The sequence below is a fragment of the Mus musculus genome, chromosome 1 (assembly GCF_000001635.26).
Source record: "Mus musculus strain C57BL/6J chromosome 1, GRCm38.p6 C57BL/6J".
NCBI classification, from domain to species: Eukaryota; Metazoa; Chordata; class Mammalia; order Rodentia; family Muridae; genus Mus; species Mus musculus.
In genome coordinates, this window is record NC_000067.6 from 173,773,704 (window position 1) to 173,798,433 (window position 24,730).

General features: G+C 38.9%; 1 pseudogene; it reads right to left on the reverse strand.

The window, feature by feature from the left end:
- Ifi203-ps (interferon activated gene 203, pseudogene) overlaps positions 749 to 24,730 on the reverse strand; it is a 28,304-nt pseudogene continuing 4,322 nt past the window's right edge.

Here is a 24,730-nt window from a genome sequence, read left to right on the forward strand (position 1 = left end):
ACGGTAGGATTGAGTGGCAACATTGCTATCTTTGGGTTATTTCTGCTCCTGTAAGTAATGCCTCATTGTTATTCTTATAAGAACAACAATAAAAATAAATCCCAATGTTTCACCAAATTGGACTTTGGTTATATCTGAACTTAGGCCTGGAGTGAGTAGACATTTAATAACATTTCCCCAGGTATATTGTCTCACAATGTAAATATAGAATAGTTTCAGCCTACTGTATATAGGTAGATTTGACACCATCACCCTTGTCTTCATTGCATACTATGTGTAGTTTATATCATATATCTATAACTCTATGTATCTGCATATATCTCTATCTATATTTATCTATACCTGTAACTATCTATCTATCTATCTGCCTGTCTGCCTGTCTTTCTGCCTGCCTGTCTGTCTGTCCGTCCGTCCGTCCGTCCGTCCGTCTGTCTGTCTGTTGAAATATTAGGTTTATGTAAGATATAATTGTTTATGTCAGACTCATGGAAAATATTCTTACATTTTGTCTTAGTCTGTTTTGTGGTGTATCACATCACTACAGATAAAATGTTAAATAAGGAAAATAAATGCAATACTGACATTTCTGGAACATTAGAAAGCCAAGACCTAACCTTTGGTATTTGGTGATTATTTTGTTTCTTTCTGTACCTTTGATACTGGATATGGTGATGGTCTGAAACTAAGCCACATGTTTCCACAATCTTTCCCTTTTTCTTCAAAGACTTGAGGTAAAGACTCACACAGATTTTTATAGAACCAGTGAAACTTTATTAGATGCAAACTGTCAGTACAGATCAGAAAGCAATTGTGGGCCTTATAAGTAAATGTATTTACAGGCTCCAGGTTTTCCTTGGAGTTTCTTTCATGGAGTTCAAGAGGAGTAGTTGTTTTGCTGAAGGGATGTAACAGAAGTAAGTCTTTATTTCGGTGGATCAGCATAGATTAGGTAGGCATTTCTTCCTCCTGCATGTCGCTTTCCATAGAGCACTTTACTTTGATTATACACACACACAAGTATACATAGGAAGGAGGTGGTAAACAGAATATCCATCATAAAAGTTCACTTTAAAGAAATAGTTTGTCTGGATGTACATTTACTCAAACTAGTCTAGACTGGATCAGTCCATTGTTCATAGTATCGAAAAGGTGACATATTTGACTATAAATAAGGTTTTAATGAAGGTATTTCTCGAGACAGTAATCATTTTCAAGGTTCATAGCATATATATTTGCAATATGTTGAGTATGGGTGCCTACTTTGATAATAGGGTTCAGGTGTATTGTTTGAAGAATGTTGTGTGTACACAGTAGATGCGGATAATGATCTCTCTCTGGAAGGTGCACTGTGATTATAGGAAAAGAAAAGTGGAGTTTCAAGGTGCTAAACAATATTCTGTCCCACACTCACATGCTGGATGATCATGTTAAAGCAAAACAAATACTAAAAACAAATAGAATTTCCTTCCACAAATGTTTTTAAGGACATTAATCTATTGGTGAGAAGTGATTTAGAATTAAACAAATCCCATTAAGCTCAAAATTCCAGTATCATTAGAATGGGGGATAACACATGGATTTACAAGATGAGAGAGTTACCCATCCTTAGTTCTTGCCTCTTCCTGCCTATATTTCTGCTGTCCAAATCCCTATGTATGCTCCTTACCTCTATTTCACATCATTGCCTCATGTGACGGTAAATACTGATTGTAAACCTCACAGGATCTGGAATTACTTGTGAGAATCCTTTTATGCTGTGCAAGAGGAAGTTTCTAGACTGTGTTAAGGAATTTGCAAACACTCATCATAAATGTGGAGAGTATCATGTGCACGTCTTTAATAAAAGAGGGAGAGAGAGAGAGCAAGAGAGAGAGAAAAACAGAGAGAGACACAGAGAGAGAAACAGAGACAGAGACAGAAAGAGAGAGAGAGATTGACTCTAGAACTCACTTCTCTCTGCTTCCTCCTGCAGGTACATGGCCAGTCATCTCACCCTTCTCTACCATTCAAACATGGGCAAAATGAACCCATTGTTCCTTCAGTTGCTTTATCAAGTAAGTCTTCCCATCAGTGAGAGAAGTGAGAAATAATCTAGAAAGGCCTCTGTGAGAATACTAATTTCTTAATTTCTTTGATTTCCTTTATCATAAGCCTTCTTCATCTTGCTTTAAAAATTTGCAGTGATTTTATTTGATTCTGGAATTGAAGATGGGATTCCTTATAGTTGAAAATAGTATGCCCCGCCCTAAACACCTCATTCTGGGGGAGTTTTTTTCCAATACCTAAACTCTGTAATGCAGTCACATTACTCAGCATAGTGGAGGTGAAGACTTGATCCTGTTCTCAGCATATTAGTTTTGGAAACTACACTCAAGGCTGAGTTCAACATTTTCCCACATCTTATTAATACCTTGACTTCATGGGCAGAAAACACAGTCTATTTGTTTCTGAACATGCTTTGTCCTGACCCATCACATTTGAAGCCTGTATTCTCCAGCTTTATGTAAGGGTCACTAAGTTTTTATTTTAAAGCACATCTCAAATGGTTAAAGGATAGTGCCAAAGGCACACTGCTTTACAGAAATTGTGTGGATTTTATTTTTTAAGTTTTAGGTATAAAAATTACAAACCAACAGTTAGAGGAGTTATAGAGACAACCTATGAAATTTAGATAATAGAATGTATAAAGAATATGAGAAAGCACCATTTCTTAGAATTAAGAGCTGGTCTTTATAAGACTGGTATTTCAACAGGCCTGTGCACATTTATTTTCTGTACTTGAATCTTATCTCCACAAACAGTGTCATTGGCATCCAGGTTATCAGAAGTATGGTTCCAGAGAGTTTCTCCTGACTGAGTCTGGGTTGAGTGGCTTTCCTTCATTTATGACCTTAAAGAAGAAAACAATGAAGTCAGATCAGTTGGAATGCAGTTGGTTGCACACATTTCTTGCTGACTACTCACCACAAGTGCCATGTGCCCTTTTCTCACTCTGACCTTAAATACAAGTGTTGCAAGGCCTTAGGTAAGGACTGAGTTACAGAGTTTCATTGAACAGGGAGGTTGGGAGTAAGAAAAGAGAGACTTTGTTGTCATGGGAGAAGGATTGGAATTTTGGCAAATGGCTGATGGTTTGGAGAACTATGGTAGAGTAAGAACATATCTATGTGAATGAAGAAGTCATCAGTTATGGTTCTCTTGTTTACATTATAATAGTGGTGTGTGTGTGTGTGTGTGTGTGTGTGTGTGTGTGTGTGTGTGTGTGTGTGTGTGTGTAAAATGAATCCCAGACAGATGTGTGTAAGTAAGAAAAGGAGGGTGGATTTTAGCAATTTATTGTTGTAGATTGCCCTGGTCCTCTTTGTATTTTGATGTTAATTCTGTTTCCTCAAGAGGCCTTGCCCCAACAAGAAGTGGATTATATACTTAGGTGACTTCATGTGAACGTGTGATTTGGTAGTAGAAGGGAAAGGTGTGGCTGGAGGTTTTAGAGCGGTGATGAGAAGAAAGAGAGGGGCAGATATGGAGAAGGTGGAGACTGATGAAGATGTAGGAAGAGGAGGTAGAAGGAAGTTTGAGACGAACCACATGACCTGGAGAAGCCACAAGTAGTAAGGGATCTCATAGCTTAGGAATAGAGTTCGGTAGTTGTATATCTGCCTAATCTAACTGTGTGTCTTATATATATTATACCTGAGTGGCGTGGTGTATTCTTTGCATAGGCTTATAGGGATTGGAGATTTACTACAAAACCTTGTCATCTGATTTGCTCAGGGCATCCTTGGGAACTTATGATTTCGGTCCATGATCCTTACAACAGAAAGTATTTGCATATTAAAAATGTAGACCCTGAGGTTCTTTGTGTTTTAGTCTTTGGTTGATTTGAAAATTTTGAGTCAGAATTTGAAAGAAAAACCTTAATTTTCCTGTCAAATATTCTTTCTCCTTTGATAAACGGGAAAGTTTTCTTTTAAAACAATTAGCTAAACATATAATAATGTTTGAGTCTTTCTGTATTTGTTTTCCTTATTATGATTTAAAATCCCTTATTAAAAATAATGGAATGAAGCTTATATGTTAAATGAGCAAACATTACTTTTTCCTCCACCTGTTGGATTTTCTATGTATTGCCAATACTCATGATTTAGTAGAGTATTAAAAAGTATGTGATTCTTTGGAAGATTGGTGTTTCCTAGAGCACGTACCTGCATGTAACTGTGCCTTACAGACCTCAGGAGGCACACATCTTCAGTGGAAGTCAATTCAAAGCAGACAAGTCTTAATTTACTGCCTGGTTCACACCTGACATTGGTGAGTCTTCCATAAACCACCACTGCCATTTTTCCTGTATCATCTCCAATTCCATAGTAAATGCATTCATGCCTCTCAGTTTTCTGAAAAAAGCAAATTAACATTGAATCTTCTAGGAAATATGCCAAAGGTTGTCACATCTATGAGAACTAAAATGTGTCAACATAAACCTGTCCCCCACAAGGCAACTATGGTTCTTTTGTTTAGAATTGGTGATGCAAGTGCCAATGAGATGGCTCAGTGGGCAAGGGTGCTTGTGGTCAAACCTGATGACCTCGGTTGGTTCAATGACCAGGACTCATGGTAGAAGGAGAGAACTTACTCCTGAAACTTGCCTTCCAACCTCAATACTAGTTTCCTAACCTTTGTGTTTCTTCTCAACCCTCACAGAAAAAGAAAAAAGTAAACACTGAAAAAGTAAATCACAGGGACTATATTGTATATGCTGTTCCAGTGAACACATCTTGTCTTGGAAATCACTCCTGATATTCTATTTGTGAGCCTAGCCTTTAATGACTGAACCATCTCTCCAGCCTTGGAAACCCCTCTGAAGCTTTACCTGCATGTGGTCTTTATCTGCTGGGTATCTTTAGGAAAAATCAGTATCTTTCTAAGCACTAGTAGTACCATATCAGAATATCTGAGCTTTCTTAAAGATCCCATGAAAAAGGATCAAAAATGAAAACAAACAAACCAACAGAAGTAAACAACAAAACCATCTGATTGCATTGCAGGTTATGTAGGGGCATCCAAGAGGCCTGAGAATAAAGGTTACATGTGGTTCATTATGAAGTTAGGGAGCACTACTATAAGCCCACCTTTTTCCACTTATTTTAACTTTTATTGAAAATGAAGTTATTTTCATACAATATATTCTGATGATAGTTTCCCTTCACCTACCTCCTCTCAGATAGATCTCCCCTACTCACACTGATAGCTATACATCTTTCTCTCAATTAAAAAAACAAACAGGCAATTAAAAACGACAAAGCAACAAGAATAAAACAAAACTAACTGTCAAAAAAGAAACAAAGAAATAGCACAAGAAATATACACACAGACACATACACAGATATATAGACACATATGCACACAGATGCACAAAGACGCACACACATGTAGACAGACATACACACACATGCACACACACACACATATGCACACACACATGCACACAGACATGCACACATACATGCATATAATGCACACACATGTACACACATGCACACACATGTGCACACCCACATGCATACAAACACAACTCCTTTAAAAATGGCTCACATTTGCTCAGTGCACACCTCGATTCACTCTACTCCAAATCTCACAAAGGTTAAGCCACTACAGCATTTAGTTCTGGTGTGTTAGTTTGTATCCCACTGAGTTTACTTGTTGTGTAACCTAATGCACCAGCACAGACAAAGACAGAAGAGATAACAAGTAAAAAGCCATGACTGTATCCATGTACATGGAATTCTACAATTATACATTGAACAGGCACACAAATGAATTGGTGTATTGGCACTTAAAGAAACATTCCAAAGTTACAGAAATAGAATTGCAGAGGCAAAGTTTGGAGGAGAGCCTGAAGGAATGAATGACCATCCAGAGACTGCTCCACTTGGGGATCCACTCCATAAACACCCACCAAACCCAGACACTAGGCAGATGCCAACAAAAGCCTGCTGACAAGAGTCAGATATAGTTGTCTCCTGCGAGGCTCTGCCAGTTCCTAGCAAATACAGATGTGGACACTCACAGTCATCCATTGGACAAAGCACAAGGTCCCCAGTGAAGGAGCCAGAGATATACCCAGGGAGCTAAAGGGGACTGAAGCCCCATAGAAGGAACATCAATATGAACTAACCAGTATCCTCAGAGTTCCTTGGAACTATACCACCAATCAAAGAAAACACATGGTGGAACTTGTGGCTCTAGCTATATTTCTAGCAGAGGATGGCCTAGTTATTCATCAATGGGAGGAGAGGCCCTTGATCCTGAGAAGACTCTATGCTTCAATATAGGGGAATGCCAGGACCAGGAATGAGAGTGGATGAGTTGGGGTGCAGGGGAGGGGGGAAGAAATAAGGGATTTTCGGAGGGGAAACTAGGAAACGGGATAACATTTGAAATGTAAATAAAGAAAATATGTAATAGAAAAAAAGGGAAAAAAAATCCCCACTTTCATTGTGTCGAGTTAGAAACTCTGAAATTAAGCTTTTCTGTTAAACTCCTCTTTCATTACTTAAGACAATATTCTCTTTATCAAAAGATCTTGATAAAAGAAGAAAGCATATGAGAATGAGAACACAGTAGACATATAATCCTGACTTGTGGACATGGCAATATTCTAGGGCAGAATAATCTTTGGTTTCTTATTCTTGTATCAAGGCTAGGAGTTTGGCTCTTTATTCACAATTGAGTTGCTCCTAATACAGATAATGAAATTACCCAAGAAAGTCTAAAAAGAAAGTGTGCTATGAACTGAACAGTGTCTGGGATTAGGGTGGCTATTAATGAATTGTCCTAGTCAGGAAAATGCCAAAGGTTAAATCTCTTTCTAAAGAGTTTTCCTAGTGGTATATTGAGTAGAAGAATAGTAAGAGATCATGGAAATCTCAAAAGTGCAGAAACCTTGACTGATCTCTTTCTGCTATGGAAGGCAATGATTTCCTGTGTTAAGTAAGTTGAACAAATTCCAGTTGATCAAATGAAAACTTAAATCTCAGATTGCAGAAGATATTTTACAAATAATGCAATGGCTTACCTTAAATACTACAAATTCTCCATTCACAAATGTCCCCTTTGCTTGTGAGAGAAGATAAGAAATTTTCGGAGTTGCAATAGCACTTTCACTCAGTGTATTTGAGATAATCATTGTTGGGTTAATATTCACATCGGACACACAGGAAGCTCTGTATATCTCCAGAAACCCATTGCACCCAATATAATGTGATATGGCAATGATCTTTCCTGGGATGAACTTGCTCATTAGAGCTGTGTCAAAAACCTTCACTCTGAAGAACTCAGCTTCAGTAGCCACTGTAGCATGAAACATCCTTTTCGTTTCTTCAAAGTCATATGTAAATGGTTCTGTTACTTTCAACACCATCACTTGTTTGCGACCTTGATGGCGACCTTCTTCCCTAGAAGGCTCCTTTGGTACAGTTCCTCTCCTTGGTGCCTACATAAAACACACTTGGGATGAGACAATATAGTTCAGACAGCTCATAAGGAACAATCCCACTGAATAGAAAGGAGAACATATAAACAACGTTTGCTATATTACAACATAGCTAAAGGAAGAAATGTATATTCACCTAAATATTTACTTGAAATTTACCTAAATCACAACCTATTGATTCCAGTTAATAAAAATTATACCTGGGAGGTAAAGATATTATATTCCTGGGGGATGAATGGAAAGTCTCAATGCTCTAGTCAAGTTTTCTATCAAGGAACATTTTTAAGATTTTAATTCCAAACATTTTCTAAAAAACATTAGAAGTTTTTCACAAAAGGGTTATGTAGGCATTCACAAGAATAGCCTCTCAAACACTGTTAAGAAGTAAGGGTTCCGGCTAGAAGCTCTTCTTTTAACCTAATAACAAGCATTGAGGAAAATCATGGAACCAGAAAAAAAGTATGAAGGTAGTTCCCTTTGATTTCTTCCGCAGTATCCTACTTCATTTTCGTGCATCAGGAAAGAATGTTGAGATGGGGTGACACTGAAGGACAGAAAGAGAAGGCATGTTGGCAGGAATGGGCAACCTGGGTACTAGGACAGGAAGGCAGCTACAAACTAGCAGCACTCTCAGTGGTCTGACATGGAGATGTATACAGACTTCACTCTCTGAGTGGCACGGTTTCACTATCATCAGTTTGTTTCATCATAGGGAAATACATTTCCGGTATAATGAGCAGTGGTTCACAGTATGAAAACAGCATCTTGACAAAAAGTGCAAAGTGCAAAACTAAATCAAGTGTCTCATAATATTCCTTACAGATTAGGAATGACTGAGTGATCACTGACAGACATTTTCTGATTGGAGAATCACATACAATATATTTTACAATTGAATTTAGGGAAGGATCAGTAACTAGCCACAATAAAAATTAGTGATTACTTGAATAGAATATCATGTGCACATAAAGATTAACGAAGAAGCCTTCCTAGTTTGTGCTAATCTCTGTCATAATATTATTAGAAGAAAAGGTCATTACCCTGGATGGACTTCTGTGTATTGTTTCTGAAAGCCCTGGAATAGCACTGAGAGCCCTAGATGCTGTTACTGGAGACAACTTTAGAGCCAGAAGACTGCTGCTGGATGCTGTTGATGAAGTTGCATGTGGCTTCATGATACTGCTGGATGCAGTTGGTGAAGACACACGAGGTGCTTGGAATATCGTGCATGCTTTTACTTTAGGAAGGGGAAGGAATTCCCCAGTACTGGATTCTGCCCCTTGTGTCAATGGAGTGGTGCACTTACTTCTGGACACTGTTGATGGAGGAGCATGAAGAGCCTGGACACAAATGGATTCTGTTCCTGGTTCAATTTGAGTAGTCTGGGCTCTGCTTATGGCTTTTGACAAAAGTGGCCCAGGAGATGTAAGATGGTTGGGTGTTGCTGATGGAGGTGCCACAGAAGCCAGAAAATAATTGGGTCGTATTGGTAAAGATACTTGAGGGGCCTTGACATTCTTGGATGCTTTTACTGTAGCAGAGTTAAGAGTCTGAATGCTACTGGATGTTGTTGTTTGAGGTACCTGTGTGACAGAGATGCTTCTGGGCATGGTTGCTAGAATATGAGGAACCTGAGAATTGCTGGATGCTGTTGCTGGAGGATGCAACTTTAGGAACTGTGATTTGCTTGTCAGTTTTGCTGATGGCGCTCTAGTAGTTTGGCCATTTCTGGATGCTATTGCCTGTTTGTGAGGAGCCTCTGTGCTATTGAATGTTGCTGGTTTAGGAAGGTAAAGGTCCCGGATGCTGTTAGGTACTGTTATTTGAGATATCTGAGGAGCACTGGAAGAACTGAACACTGTTTCTGAAGGCATAAGAGGGACCCCGACATTACTGAATCCTGTTGCTGATTGTACATGAGGAACCTGGGCACCACTGAACAGGATGGAATGTGCATTAGAGTTCAGATGAACATTTGAGTCTGAGGATAGAGACACTGGAAGATTGTGGCAAGGTGATGTTGGAGAGATTGGAGACATCTTTAAATCCAAGTGAGCTTCTAGAGGCTTCTGAGAAGACTGAAGTCTGCTAGAAGGAATTGCTGAAAGTCCTTCAAAGGTCAGGAGTTCGCTTACAGCTTGGAAGTTGCTGGTTGATGACAATTCTACACGTTGTTGCTTTTCCTGAGGACCCTCTGTCTTTGAGATACTATGTTTTCGGATGATTCTGTTTTTCTGTTTCTAAAGGAAAATAGGATTGAGAATTTTTTTTAATCCTGCTTAATTGTTTTTAAAATCAGAGCAAGTATACCTTTTCATTTTCCCTTCTGAAAAGAGGACCTTTATCCTGTCAGTTTTCTCCTTGTCTGAAGAAATTATTTTAGCCCACACTTAGGCTAACACTTAGCCTCCTCCCTTCATAATCAATATTATAACTTCATTTGAAAGCCAGTGAATTGTCATTGGTCTGGGATGGAATGTTTGTTCAAAGTATCTTACAAAACTTGCCAGATCTTACTTGATCTGGTTCAACTACATGTCATTTTGAGAGAAGCTAGGCTTGTAGTAAAATTAGTTCATAGTTCTGGGCTTTCCTTCATGTAGAATTTCTAATCCATTAATTCTGTCTTATATATGTTCTCTATAGCACACAGAGAGCACAGTTCCCATACTGTTTGCTGATGTAAATGAAACGGTGTGACAGGTACCAAAAAATAATGGACTACATAGATGAATTCTGGTAGATATGGATGTAGCTCAGCTGTTGGAGTGCTGTAGTATGCCTGAATCCCATCCAGACTCATTTAAACATTTATTTTTTAGATCGCTAAAATGACCATATTTCCAGTTAAGTAAAACTATGTATGTGGGAACACTTTTACTTCAGACAACAGAGTTTGGGTCTTCATAACACTTTTCTAGTCTCAGAGGAGAAGCCACCTTTACTGGATTCTTTATATATTTTGAACTTTTAAAGTACAACTTTTCTAAAATACAACCATTGCTATGAAGCTGTTGCCAAACAAAACATTCTTTAACTGTAGCCTATTTTCCTGGTCTGTATACATTTCCTGTTATATTTCTGTCACAATTTATGAGCACAGAGAGTTAGACATGCCCAAAGATTTCAATCCACAATATATCACAGGACTCTATCAGGTAAAGAATTGAACATTGATCATATAGATTATTAAATACAATTGTACCATGTAACAAAATGAGTTTTGTGTAAATTGTAGACATGGTCTCAAAATACACAGCTAATAAATGATGATATCATTCAATACATACAATATTAGCAGAAGTACCTTCTCTGTTACATCATTGTAATTCTATTAACAAGTCTTCGGGATGGTAAGAGGAAGCAGTTAGTTCGCTTTTATGATGAATGGCAGGGAAAGTTTGGGATATACCTATGAGGGGTCTGAAACTGACTCTCAGCAAAAGTGACTATTATAATTATAGGGCATTGGTCAGTAGTGGACAGCCATCAAGATTTCTAAAACAGGATAATATCTCATGTCAAAATACCTCCTGAGTACAACACAGAATGAGGAACATAGCCTTAGTAGATGGTCACCAGCAAAGGGAAACAGGCTGAGAAGAAACTAGGCAATGTCAGGTTGAAACACTCTGCTGTCCCCTATACTTTGTTCTGAACCCAAAGCAGAGAGATGGTTAACAACACCAGAAATCTTTTCATAAATACTTACCTTTTCAGTACCAACCGAGGCTGTGTTACATGATACGATAACTTAATGTGTTATTTAATAAATTAAGGAAAGTCTTTGCTGTAGGAGATTAGAGAGAAGCTTATCCAACATTGTGGGGAGCCCAGTGATGTGCTTTGGGAAGGGGCAATCATTGGGGATAGGAAAGTGATACCTTGTTTGAGGAACTGCTGGGTGGTGTTGGTGGAGACTTATGAGGATTCTGGAGACAATCTTCATCTTTTTTTATGTTGGTTCCTGAAGTTTCTGGAAGCTGAGCCTGCCCCTGGGTGAGCTTTTTCTTTCCACCTTCAGTTTTTGTGATCTGTTTTCTCTTTTTCTGAAAGAGCAACCTTGTCTTTCTCTCTAGATTCTCTCATGTGTTGGTAATTGAACCCTGAAAATCACTAAGGTATGATTTTCTATAGTTTTACCATCGGCCCTTGGGGATGTTTTTAAAATTAAATGATGCACAATATTTTCAAACTGCAAGAAGCTTTGTACTTATTACTGAATTCTAATCATATTTGTTTCATTGTGCACACACCTTATTCTTAACAGATGAAGTGTATTGTGCAGTGGATTGAATAAGAATGTCTCCTATTGACTCATAGATTTGGATGTTTTCCCACCATTTATAAAACAGGAAATTAAGTTAGTAGGCAAATAGATACATACAAATGTAATCGCACCTTTTACCGTTTTCTGGTGTGTTTTTGCTACTTCAAGGTGCAAGTTTTCTAAAATGCAACCATTGCTATGATACTGATGCCACTAAAACCATAACTGCCTTTAACTGTAGCCTATTTTCCTGGACTGTATACTGTAGACACGTGACTTGCCAGCAAGAAGGATGCCACAACAGGATTATTCTGTACACGTTTATTGGGAGAGCTTGATAGTGAAAGCAAAAGACCCCAATCCCCAGAACTAGCACTGCTTATATAGAACTAGGAGTGGCTTGTCTATCCCTGATTGGTTATACTTTCAGAACCTCATTTACGTGCCTCGAGCCAGGCAGTGACTCAGCAAAAACTCTACTGCACATGCGCACATTGGTTGTTTACTCATATTCATGGTTGTTTACCCATATTCATGGGCGTTGGCTTATTGAAACCAGCACCATCTTGTAATGGCATTTATTGTTTTCCCACATCTCTCTCTTTTTTATTTAATAGAAAAGGCCTAATCTGATGATCTAGTCTCGCACTTTCTCAGCACAAAACGATCAGGAAGGATTTAGAAGGGCAAATCATGATCACCCTACTGCGTGCGATGAGGAAACCTCAGCGGTGTGTAAGGACTGATCAATGATCGTTGAGTCTCTCTCATTTTAGTGTAATGGATTCATAGATCTGTGGGGTGTAAGAATAGAGGACTCAGATGTCAACTAATTTTTGAGCATAGATAACCAAACCTCAGGGGAGGTGCCATTTTCAATGGCTAAAAGTGTTTGAGTTATAATCACCTTGTCACATTTTTGTTGGGTTTTGAATTTGTAAACCAACCAAAGCATAAATACCAGTCCACAGCATATGGCAGCACTAAACAAAATTACTCCCACCCATTTTTTAAAGTAAGAAAGTGTAGAGGTAAGCCAAGAGGTAAAGTCTCTAAGGGTCACTGGTTTCACTCTGGTTCTATTAAGGTTTAGGATCTGTATTTGCAGCTTTCTCTGTAACCTTTCTAGCTCTTGTGACCAGTTCTCTTTTAGATAATTTGATAAATCTGTACTTTTAATAAAAGAATCATTAATATATCTAATGGGAGTAATGTACACATGCAGGATTGATGTCACACAACTCATTTGTATGACATCTATTATTTGTTCCATGTTATGTTGTAAAACATTTACTTTTTGATTTACTAACAATAACTTTGAGGCGATATGAGAATCTGCCCTTTGTAGGGTAAGTAATGTCTCTGACTTTTTTTTTTGTTACCTGATTTATGGTGTCAGCAGTATTAACTTGATTGGCCATAGCAAATTTGCGGTAACTGCTGAAATCGTGGACGCCAAAATGGCAGTAACAATGGCAGCTGTGATTTTAAAATCTCTCTTTTGTTGAACAAGACTCATGATTGGGAATTTTTTTGGATTTGCTTCAATAGGCACAGGGACAATGGTTGGTAGATGTACCACTAAGGTTTGACTTAATTTTTTGATCTTTATTCTTTATATTATCTTTTGAATCTCTATATTTTGTTTTTTTTTCCTTTTCTCTTTTTATATTTCTTCCTTTACTTATTTTTTTGTGTGCTCCTTCTTTTTTATTTTATTTTTATTTTATTTTTTGACACTTTTTTTGGTGTTTTTGTAAGTCGTTGCCCTTCCTTAACAGCTGGTTCATATTTTTTGTCCTGGATAAAAGCCTTTTTTTTTTTCTTTCCATTTTTTATTAGGTATTTAGCTCATTTACATTTCCAATGCTATACCAAAAGTCCCCCATACCCACCCACCCCCACTCCCCTACCCGCCCACTCCCCCTTTTTGGCCCTGGCGTTCCCCTATTCTGGGGCATATAAAGTTTGTGTGTCCAATGGGCCTCTCTTTCCAGTGATGGCCGACTAGGCCATCTTTTGATACATATGCAGCTAGAGTCAAGAGCTCCGGGGTACTGGTTAGTTCATAATGTTGATCCACCTATAGGGTTGCAGATCCCTTTAGCTCCTTGGGTACTTTCTCTAGCTCCTCCATTGGGAGCCCTGTGATCCATCCATTAGCTGACTGTGGGCATCCACTTCTGTGTTTGCTAGGCCCCGGCATAGTCTCACAAGAGACAGCTACATCTGGGTCCTTTCGATAAAATCTTGCTAGAGTATGCAATGGTGTCAGCGTTTGGATGCTGATTATGGGGTGGATCCCTGGATAAGGCAGTCTCTACATGGTCCACCCTTTAATCTCAGCTCCAAACTTTGTCTCTGTAACTCCTTCCAAGGGTGTTTTGTTCCCACTTTTAAGGAGGGGCATAGTGTCCACACTTCAGTCTTCATTTTTCTTGAGTTTCATGTGTTTAGGAAATTGTATCTTATATCTTGGGTATCCTAGGTTTTGGGCTAATATCCACTTATCAGTGAGTACATATTGTGTGAGTTCCTTTGTGAATGTGTTACCTCACTCAGGATGATGCCCTCCAGGTCCATCCATTTGGCTAGGAATTTCATAAATTCATTCTTTTTAATAGCTGAGTAGTACTCCATTGTGTAGATGTACCACATTTTCTGTATCCATTCCTCTGTTGAGGGGCATCTGGGTTCTTTCCAGCTTCTGGCTATTATAAATAAGGCTGCTATGAACATAGTGGAGCATGTGTCCTTCTTACCAGTTGGGGCATCTTCTGGATATATGCCCAGGAGAGGTATTGCTGGATCCTCCGGTAGTACTATGTCCAATTTTCTGAGGAACCGCCAGACTGATTTCCAGAGTGGTTGTACAAGCCTGCAATCCCACCAACAATGGAGGAGTGTTCCTCTTTCTCCACATCCTCGCCAGCATCTGCTGTCACCTGAATTTTTGATCTTAGACATTCTGACTGGTGTGAGGTGGAATCTTAGGGTTGTTTTGATTTGCATTTCCCTGATGATTAAGGATGTTGAACATTTTTTCAGGTGCTTCTCTGCCATTCGGTATTCCTCAGGTGAGAATTCTTTGTTCAGTTCTGAGCCCCATTTTTTAATGGGGTTGTTTGATTTTCTGAAGTCCACCTTCTTGAGTTCTTTATATATGTTGGATATTAGTCCCCTATCTGATTTAGGATAGGTAAAGATCCTTTCCCAATCTGTTGGTGGTCTCCTTGTCTTATTGACGGTGTCTTTTGCCTTGCAGAAACTTTGGAGTTTCATTAGGTCCCATTTGTCAATTCTCGATCTTACAGCACAAGCCATTGCTGTTCTGTTCAGGAATTTTTCCCCTGTGCCCATATCTTCAAGGCTTTTCCCCACTTTCTCCTCTATAAGTTTCAGTGTCTCTGGTTTTATGTGAAGTTCTTTGATCCATTTAGATTTGACCTTAGTACAAGGAGATAAGTATGGATCGATTCGCATTCTTCTACATGATAACAACCAGTTGTGCCAGCACCATTTGTTGAAAATGCTGTCTTTCTTCCACTGGATGGTTTTAGCTCCCTTGTCGAAGATCAAGTGACCATAGGTGTGTGGGTTCATTTCTGGGTCTTCAATTCTATTCCATTGGTCTACTTGTCTGTCTCTATACCAGTACCATGCAGTTTTTACCACAATTGCTCTGTAGTAAAGCTTTAGGTCCGGCATGGTGATTCCACCAGAGGTTCTTTTATCCTTGAGAAGAGTTTTTGCTATCCTAGGTTTTTTGTTATTCCAGATGAATTTGCAAATTGCTCCTTCTAATTCGTTGAAGAATTGAGTTGGAATTTTGATGGGGATTGCATTGAATCTGTAGATTGCTTTTGGCAAGATAGCCATTTTTACAATATTGATCCTGCCAATCCATGAGCATGGGAGATCTTTCCATCTTCTGAGATCTTCTTTAATTTCTTTCTTCAGAGACTTGAAGTTTTTATCATACAGATCTTTCACTTCCTTAGTTAGAGTCACGCCGAGATATTTTATATTATTTGTGACTATTGAGAAGGGTGTTGTTTCCCTAATTTCTTTCTCAGCCTGTTTATTCTTTGTGTAGACAAAGGCCATTGACTTGTTTGAGTTAATTTTATATCCAGCTACTTCACCGAAGCTGTTTATCAGGTTTAGGAGTTCTCTGGTGGAATTTTTAGGGTCACTTATATATACTATCATATCATCTGCAAAAAGTGATATTTTGACTTCCTCCTTTCCAATTTGTATCCCCTTGATCTCCTTTTGTTGTCGAATTGCTCTGGCTAATACTTCAAGTACTATGTTGAAAAGGTAGGGAGAAAGTGGGCAGCCTTGTCTAGTCCCTGATTTTAGTGGGATTGCTTCCAGCTTCTCTCCATTTACTTTGATGTTGGCTACTGGTTTGCTGTAGATTACTTTTATCATGTTTAGGTATGGGCCTTGAATTCCTGATCTTTCCAGAACTTTTATCATGAATGGGTGTTGGATCTTGTCAAATGCTTTTTCTGCATCCAACGAGATGATCATGTGGTTTTTGTCTTTGAGTTTGTTTATATAGTGGATTACATTGATGGATTTTCGTATATTAAACCATCCCTGCATTCCTGGAATAAAACCTACTTGGTCAGGATGGATGATTGCTTTAATGTGATCTTGGATTCGGTTAGCGAGAATTTTATTGAGGATTTTTGCATCGATATTCATAAGAGAAATTGGTCTGAAGTTCTCTATCTTTGTTGGATCTTTCTGTGGTTTAGGTATCAGAGTAATAGTGGCTTCATAAAATGAGTTGGGTAGAGTACTTTCTACTTCTATCTTGTGAAAAAGTTTGTGCAGAACTGGAATTAGATCTTCTTTGAAGGTCTGATAGAACTCTGCACTAAACCCGTCTGGTCCTGGGCTTTTTTTGGCTGGGAGACTATTTATAACTGCTTCTATTTCTTTAGGAGATATGGGACTGTTTAGAAGGTCAACTTGATCCTGATTCAACTTTGGTACCTGGTATCTGTCCAGAAATTTGTCCATTTCGTCCAGGTTTTCCAGTTTTGTTGAGTATAGCCTTTTGTAGAAGGATCTGATGGTGTTTTGGATTTCTTCACGATCTGTTGTTATGTCTCCCTTTTCAGTTCTGATTTTGTTAATTAGGATTTTGTCTCTGTGCCCTCTAGTGAGTCTAGCTAAGGGTTTATCTATCTTGTTGATTTTCTCAAAGAACCAACTCCTCGTTTGGTTAATTCTTTGAATAGTTCTTCTTGTTTCCACTTGGTTGATTTCACCCCTGAGTTTGATTATTTCCTGCCGTCTACTCCTCTTGGGTGAATTTGCTTCCTTTTTTTCTAGAGCTTTTAGATGTGTTGTCAAGCTGCTAGTATGTGCTCTCTCCCGTTTCTTCATGGAGGCACTCAGAGCTATGAGTTTCCCTCTTAGAAATGCTTTCATTGTGTCCCAAAGGTTTGGGTACGTTGTGGCTTCATTTTCATTAAACTCTAAAAAGTCTTTAATTTCTTTCTTTATTCCTTCCTTGACCAAGGTATCATTGAGAAGAGTGTTGTTCAGTTTCCACGTGAGTGTTGGCTTTCTGTTATTTTTTTTTGTTATTGAAGATCAGCCTTAGTGCATGGTGATCTGATAGGATACATGGGACAATTTCAATATTTTTGAATCTGTTGAGGCCTGTCTTGTGACCTATTATGTGGTCAATTTTGGAGAAGGTACCATGAGGTGCTGAGAAGAAGGTATATCCTTTTGTTTTAGGATAAAATGTTCTGTAGATATCTGTCAGATCCATTTGTTTCATCACTTCTGTTAGTTTCAGTGTGTCCCTGTTTAGTTTCTGTTTCCATGATCTGTCCATTGGTGAAAGTGGTGTGTTGAAGTCTCCCACTATTATTGTGTGAGGTGCAATGTGTGCTTTGAGCTTTACTAAAGTTTCTTTAATGAATGTGGCTGCCCTTGTATTTGGCGCATAGATATTCAGAATTGAGAGTTCCTCTTGGAGGATTTTACCTTTGATGAGAACAAAGTGCCCCTCCTTGTCTTTTTTGATGACTTTGGGTTGGAAGTCAATCTTATCAGATATTAGGATGGCTACTCCAGCTTGTTTCTTCATACCATTTGCTTGGAAAATTGTTTTCCAGCCTTTTATTCTGAGGTAGTGTCTATCTTTTTCTCTGAGATGTGTCTCCTGTAAACAGCAAAATGTTGGGTCTTGTTTGTGTAGCCAGTTTGTTAGTCTATGTCTTTTTATTGGGGAGTTGAGACCATTGATGTTAAGAGATATTAAGGAAAAGTAATTGTTGCTTCCTGTTATTTTTGTTGTTAAAGTTGGCATTCTGTTCTTGTGGCTGTCTTCTTTTAGGTTTGTTGAGGGATTACCTTCTTGTTTTTTCTAGGGCATTGTTCCCGTTCTTGTATTGGTTTTTTTCTGTTATTACCCTTTGAAGGGCTGGATTCGTGGAGAGATAATGTGAGAATTTGGTTTTGTCGTGGAATACTTTGGTTTCTCCATCTATGGTAATTGAGAGTTTGGCTGGGTATAGTAGCCTGGGCTGGAATTTGTGTTCTTTTAGTGTCTGTATAACATCTGTCCAGGCTCTTCTGGCTTTCATAGTCTCTGGTGAAAAATCTGGTGTAATTCTGATAGGCTTGCCTTTGTATGTTACTTGACCTTTTTCCCTTACCTCTTTTAGTATTCTATCTTTATTTAGTGCATTTGTTGTTCTGATTATTATGTGTCGGGAGGAATTTCTTTTCTGGTCCAGTCTATTTGGAGTTCTGTAGGCTTCTTGTATGTTCATAGGTATCTCTTTCTTTATATTTGGGAAGTTTTCTTCAATAATTTTGTTGAAGATGTTTGCTGGTCCTTTGAGTTGAAAATCTTCATTCTCATCCACTCCTATTATCCGTAGGTTTGGTCTTCTCATTGTGTCCTGGATTTCCTGGATATTTTGAGTTAGGATCTTTTTGCATTTTCCATTTTCTTTGATTGTTGTGCCGATGTTCTCTATGGAATCTTCTGCACCTGAGATTCTCTCTTCCATCTCTTGTATTCTGTTGCTGATGCTCAAATCTATGGTTCCAGATTTCTTTCCTAGGGTTTCTATCTCCAGTGTTGCCTCACTTTGAGTTTTCTTTATTGTTTCTACTTCCCTTTTTAGGTCTAGTATGGTTTTGTTCATTTCCATCACCTGTTTGTATGTTTTTTCCTCTTTTTCTGTAAGGACTTCTACCTGTTTGATTGTGTTTTCCTGTTTTTCTTTAAGGACTTGTAACTCTTTAGCAGTGTTCTCCTGTATTTCTTTAAGTGATTTATTAAAGTCCTTCTTGATGTCCTCTACCATCATCATGAGATATGCTTTTAAATCTAGGTCTAGGTTTTCGGGTGTGTTGGGGTGCCCTGGACTGGGCGAAGTGGGAGTACTGGGTTCTGATGATGGTGAGTGGTCTTGGTTCCTGTTAGTAGGATTCCTACGTTTACCTTTCGCCATCTGGTAATCTCTGGAGTTAGTAGTTATAGTTGACTCTGTTTAGATATTGTTCTTCTGGTGATTCTGTTACCGTCTCTCAGCAGACCTGGGAGACAGATTCTCTCCTCTGAGTTTCAGTGCTCAGAGCACTCTCTGCTGGCAAGCTCTCTTACAGGGAAGGTGCGCAGATATCTTGTTTTTGGACCTCCTCCTGGTCGAAGAAGAAGGCCCAAAACAGGGCCTCTCTCAGAAGCTGTGTTGCTTTGGCAGTTCCCAGAAGCTGTCAGCTTCTGTGGTGCAGACTCTCACCTGTGCAGACTAAAATCCTAAGTTCCAGGGAGTCCTGGAGCCAAGATGGTGACCGCTGCTCCTGAGGCCGAGGCCGCCTCCCGAGCCAGGCGGACACCTGTCCTCTGGTCCGGATGGTGGCCGGTTATCTGCGGCCCGCCCAGGCTGCTGCCTCAGCGGCTCTGTGCTTCCGCCCGTCCCAGAAGCTGTCCGGTTCTCTGGTGCACCCTCTAACCTGTTCAGACTAATTTCCTAGGTCCCGCGGAGTCCCGGAACCCAGGACCGCTGCTGCTGAGGCTGAGGTCGCCTCCCAAGCCAGGCGGACACCTGTCCTCTGGTCCGGATGGTGGCCGGTTGTCTGCGGCCCGCCCAGGCTGCTGCCTCAGCGGCTCTCTGGATACAAGCCTTAATCAACTTCCATAAAGGTTTTGTTTTGCTTTCACTTTCCCTTCAGTTTTTCCTCTCTTTATATTTCTCTCTAACTTTTTTAACTAGGTAGTGTTAGCGACCTAGTGGGGGCAAACCAAGGAGCGAGTCTGTCTATCTCTTTTAAGAACCCTCTCACTGTACTTTCAGAAATCTTTAAACCTCGTTCTTTGAGCAAGGTTTGTACTGGCCCTACTAATGGTGTAGACTGGCCAGTACCCATGATCGTCTTGGACTAAAGCATTATCTACGTGAAATTATTTTCAGCAGATACACTCCTTGTCTAGGGCGATGAAAATTAAGACAATAACACAATATCAGGACAAGAAAGAAAAGAAGCAACACAACCCCAGCAACAATTACAGGATCTATTTTGAAAGAAAGCATACCTCTTAGAGACTTACCTTAATTCTCTCACGAAATGTAGTTTTGAATCCTCCCTTTCTTGAGGGTCTTTGTTTGTGCCTTAAGATGTCTTGTTCCCGGGTTTCGGCACCACTTGTAGATGCCTGACTCACCAGCAAGAAGGATGCCACAACAGGATTATTCTGTACACGTTTATTGGGAGAGCTTGATAGTGAAACGAAAGACCCCGAGCCCTGGCACTGGTGCTGCTTATATAGGCCTAGGAGTGGTGTGTCTATACCTGATTGGTTATGTTTTCAGTACCTCATTTACATGCCTCAGGCCAGGCAGTGACTCGGCAAAAAAACTCTACTGCACATGCTCACATTGGTTGTTTACCCATATTCATGGGCGTCAGCTTATTGAAACCAGCGCCATCTTGTAATGGCGTTTATTGGCTTCCCACAGTATACATCTCCAATTGTATTTCTGTCACCATTTATGAGCACAGATAATTAGATGTGCCCAAGGACTTTATTCCATGGTAAGTCACAGGACTCTATCATATAAAAGAATTGAACATTGTTCACATAGATTGTTAAATACAATTGTAACATGTATCAAAATGAGGTTTGTATAAATTGCAGCCAGGGTCTCAAAATAAACACCTGATAAATGATGATAACGTTAAATAGTACATTATTAAGGGAAGTACTGTCACTGTTATAATCATTGTAATTATATTAAGAATTCTTCGGGTGGTTAAGAGGGAGCTGTTCCCTTTAATGATGAATGGCAGGGAGAGTTTGGGATATACGTGGAACAGGCTTGAGGCTGACTCTCAGCAAAATGACTATTACAGTTCTAGAACATTTGGTTAGTAGTGGACAGTGATCAAGATTTCCCAAACAGGGAAATATCACATGTCTTAATACCTCCTGAGTACAACACAGAATGAGGAACATAGCCTCAGAAGATGGGTCACCAGCAAAGGGAAACAGGCTGAGAAGAAACTAGGCAATGTCAGGTTGAAACACTCTGGTGTCCCCTATACTTTCTTCTGAACCCAAAGCAGAGAGTTGGTTAACAACACCAGAAATCTTTTAATAAATACTTACCTTTCCAGTACCAACCGAGACTGTGTTACATGATAAGATAACTTAATGTGTTATTTAATAAAATAAGGAAAGTCTTTGTAGTAGGGGATTAGTGAGAAGGTTATCCAAGATTGTGGGGAGCCCAGTGATGTGCTTTGGGAAGGGGCAATCATTGGGAATAGGAAAGTGATACCTTGTTTGAGGAACTGCTGGGTGGTGTTGGTGGAGACTTATGAGGATTCTGGAGACAATCTTCATCTTTTTTTATGTTGGTTCCTGAAGTTTCTGGAAGCTGAGCCTGCTCCTGGGTGAGCTTCTTTTTTCTTTCCACCTTCAGTTTTTGTGATCTGTTTTCTCTTTTTCTGAAAAGCAACATTGTCTTTCTCTCTAGATTCTCTCATGTGTTGGAAATTTAACCCTGAACCTTGTACATACTAAGTTGCGTTTTTCTATAGTTTTATCATCAGCCCTTGGGAATGTCTTTAAAATTAAATGAAGCACAATATTTTCAAGACCATAAAAATCTTTGCTTTTATTACTAAATTCTAATTATATTTGTGCCATTGTGCACACACACCATTTTCTCAAGTCAGGGTTTCTCTGTATAATCCTGGCTGTCTAGAACTCACTCTGTAGACTAGCCTGGCCTTGAATTCAGAAATCCCCTTGTCTCTGCCTCCCAATTGCTGAGTTTAAAGTTATGAGCAACCACTGCTTGCCACATACCTCATTCTTTACAGATGAATTGTATTGTGTAGTAGTTAGAATAAGAATGACTCCTATGGGCTGTAGAGATGGCTCAGTGGTTAAGAGCACTGACTGCTCTTCCAGAGGACCTGAGTTCAATTCCCAGCAACCACATGGTGGCTCACAGCCATCTGTAATGGAACCTAACACCCTCTTCTGAAGACAGCAATGTTGTACACATAGATAAAATTAGTAAATCTAATTTTTTTAATGGCTCCTACAAACTCATAGATTTGAATGGTTGCCCACCACAGAGTGACATGCTTAGGAAGTGTGGCCTGGTTGGATTGTTGTGCTTTTATGAAGTGGGTCACTGGGGGTTAGCTTAAAGGTTTCACATGTTCAAGGCAAGCCCAGTGTTACTCGTTCTTCCTGCTGCTTGTGGATATATAGAACTCTCATCTCCTCTCCAGCATTATGCCTGACCTCAGCCATGCTTCCCAACATGACAGTAATGGGCTAAACCTCTGAATGTAAGCCAGTCCCAATGAAATGTGTTCTTTTATAAGTGTGGACCTAGTCATGTTGTTTCTTCACAGCAATAGAAACCCTAATCAAGAGATAGAGAATTGCCTTATAGAGTAGTAGAAACAATGCATTAATGACACTCAACTTATCCCCATGGGGGCAGAACAGCATCAGGTGTAGAATGACTAATTCCATATTTAGGTTTTGTCATTTTAGAAACCACATCCCAAACAGACACTTTACAGTAATTGTCTTTGAAAATCTGTGTAATGATTTGATGTCTGCATCACTGAGGCTTATACTGTGCAAATTAGACCACATAGTAAATCTGAAACCAAATGAGCGACAGGTTACTATATATATATATATATATATATATATATATATTGACTTGAACCCTCTTCTCACTATGGTCTCAGACTAGATAGAGTATTAAATCTTCTTAAAGAATTAACAAGGAGAAGAACATGAGTAGAAAACTGTTGGTGGGAGAGTAGCCAATTTACCTTTGAAGACAGTACACTCTTGTATGATTCTTTATTGATGAAAAGAGATTCGGAGGAACTGAGTTCATCTTGCCTTCTTTTTTTAATGGCTGTTCTGCATTTTCCTTTCTTTTTCTTTTGAACTGCAGGGGTAAAGAAAACACACCAAACCCAGGGAAATGGGGATGATAGCTGTAGCTCATTCAGAATTAGTTATTTTCTTTCTTTTCCTCAAATAAAAGGAAATTGATATTCCATTCCATGTTCATTAATGATTTTATAGAAAGACAAGGATTTCAAGAATTTTTTGGTCTCTTCATATGTCTGTGTGTTTATTTTCTTCTACTGCATGGCCTCTTCCTGGCCATAGGTAGCTCAGAGAACCAAGTCAGGCATGCAGTTTGCCTGAGGGGAGTCTTTGCTCTTCCCAGATATAGCAGACATAGTCTCTCCATCCTGGGAACTTCTTTTTATATCAACTGAACCCTCTTATACCACAGACTGTAATAACAGTAGGTAACCTTCTGAGGAAAATCATTCAAAACCATATACAAAGAGAAAGAAAGACTGACTTGATATTTGATGTATCAAAGTGGTGACATTGGATTTGGATTTCTTATTTGTTGGGTATACATTTTTCTGTGTAACTTGGGTGTTCTCAAAATGTGGGTCTCCCTGCCTGATCATCCTTATGCTAACTGCTATGGTCCAGAGTTTTATACCAGTATATTTTTTATATTTTAAACCCAGTGACTTTCTAGTGAGAAACGTCTTAACTAAGATCTAACCTAACATCTCTAAGATGCAGGCTTCCACGTAAATATTAGATCATATTTCTTATCAGAAAAGATATTAGAGAAAGTGTAAGATTGTTAACTGAGTATTACATTTATTTTATTTAAATGCCTTTGTTCAAATTTTACCTTATTTTCTAGTTTTTCTACCGTGTTCTACTCTATCTCAAAACTGCTCCTTATTTTATTTACCTCCAATACAAAGGATGTCTATTCTGAAATATGTCAAATTTATTTGTAAGAAAGGATTTCTCAAAATCAGCAAATTTTATATCAAATTTGTATATATTCCAAATGTTTCAACCCCTATAGTTCCCAATGGAAATGGGGCAGACCAGCTGTGATCACGCAGGGAGCTAGCAAGTTTGGGAAGTGTGGAGAAAGGGTGAGTGCTCACGCAGGGTGCCCCCTGTTACCTTTTGCCTTCTTTGTTTTAAGTTTTTTAGCAAGGTCTTTAAGATCTTTTATGTGCTCACACACTTTTATCAGTTTGTCTAGTCCAGCTTCTTTGGGGAACTTGTCCTCCATCCAGTCTGCCAGCTGAATCCTGTCATAATCTTCTTGCAATTTTTTAGTAAGTTTTAGTTCTTTTCTTAGTAAGGATTTGACTGTCCTAAACTGATAGTCCCCCATGTTCTCTAAGCCTTCTAGAAGAACAATTTTCTTGTATTCAGCCATCGTCTCTCAAATTATAGATGAACCTAAAAAAAAAAATCAAAGAAGAAAACCTAAAAAAAAAATAAAAATTAAAGACACAGGATTACAAACATATTCAGACATTTTTCGAGGCAGGATATTCCCATGTGAGTGAACAACCATTAATAATGTAGTGTATAATTG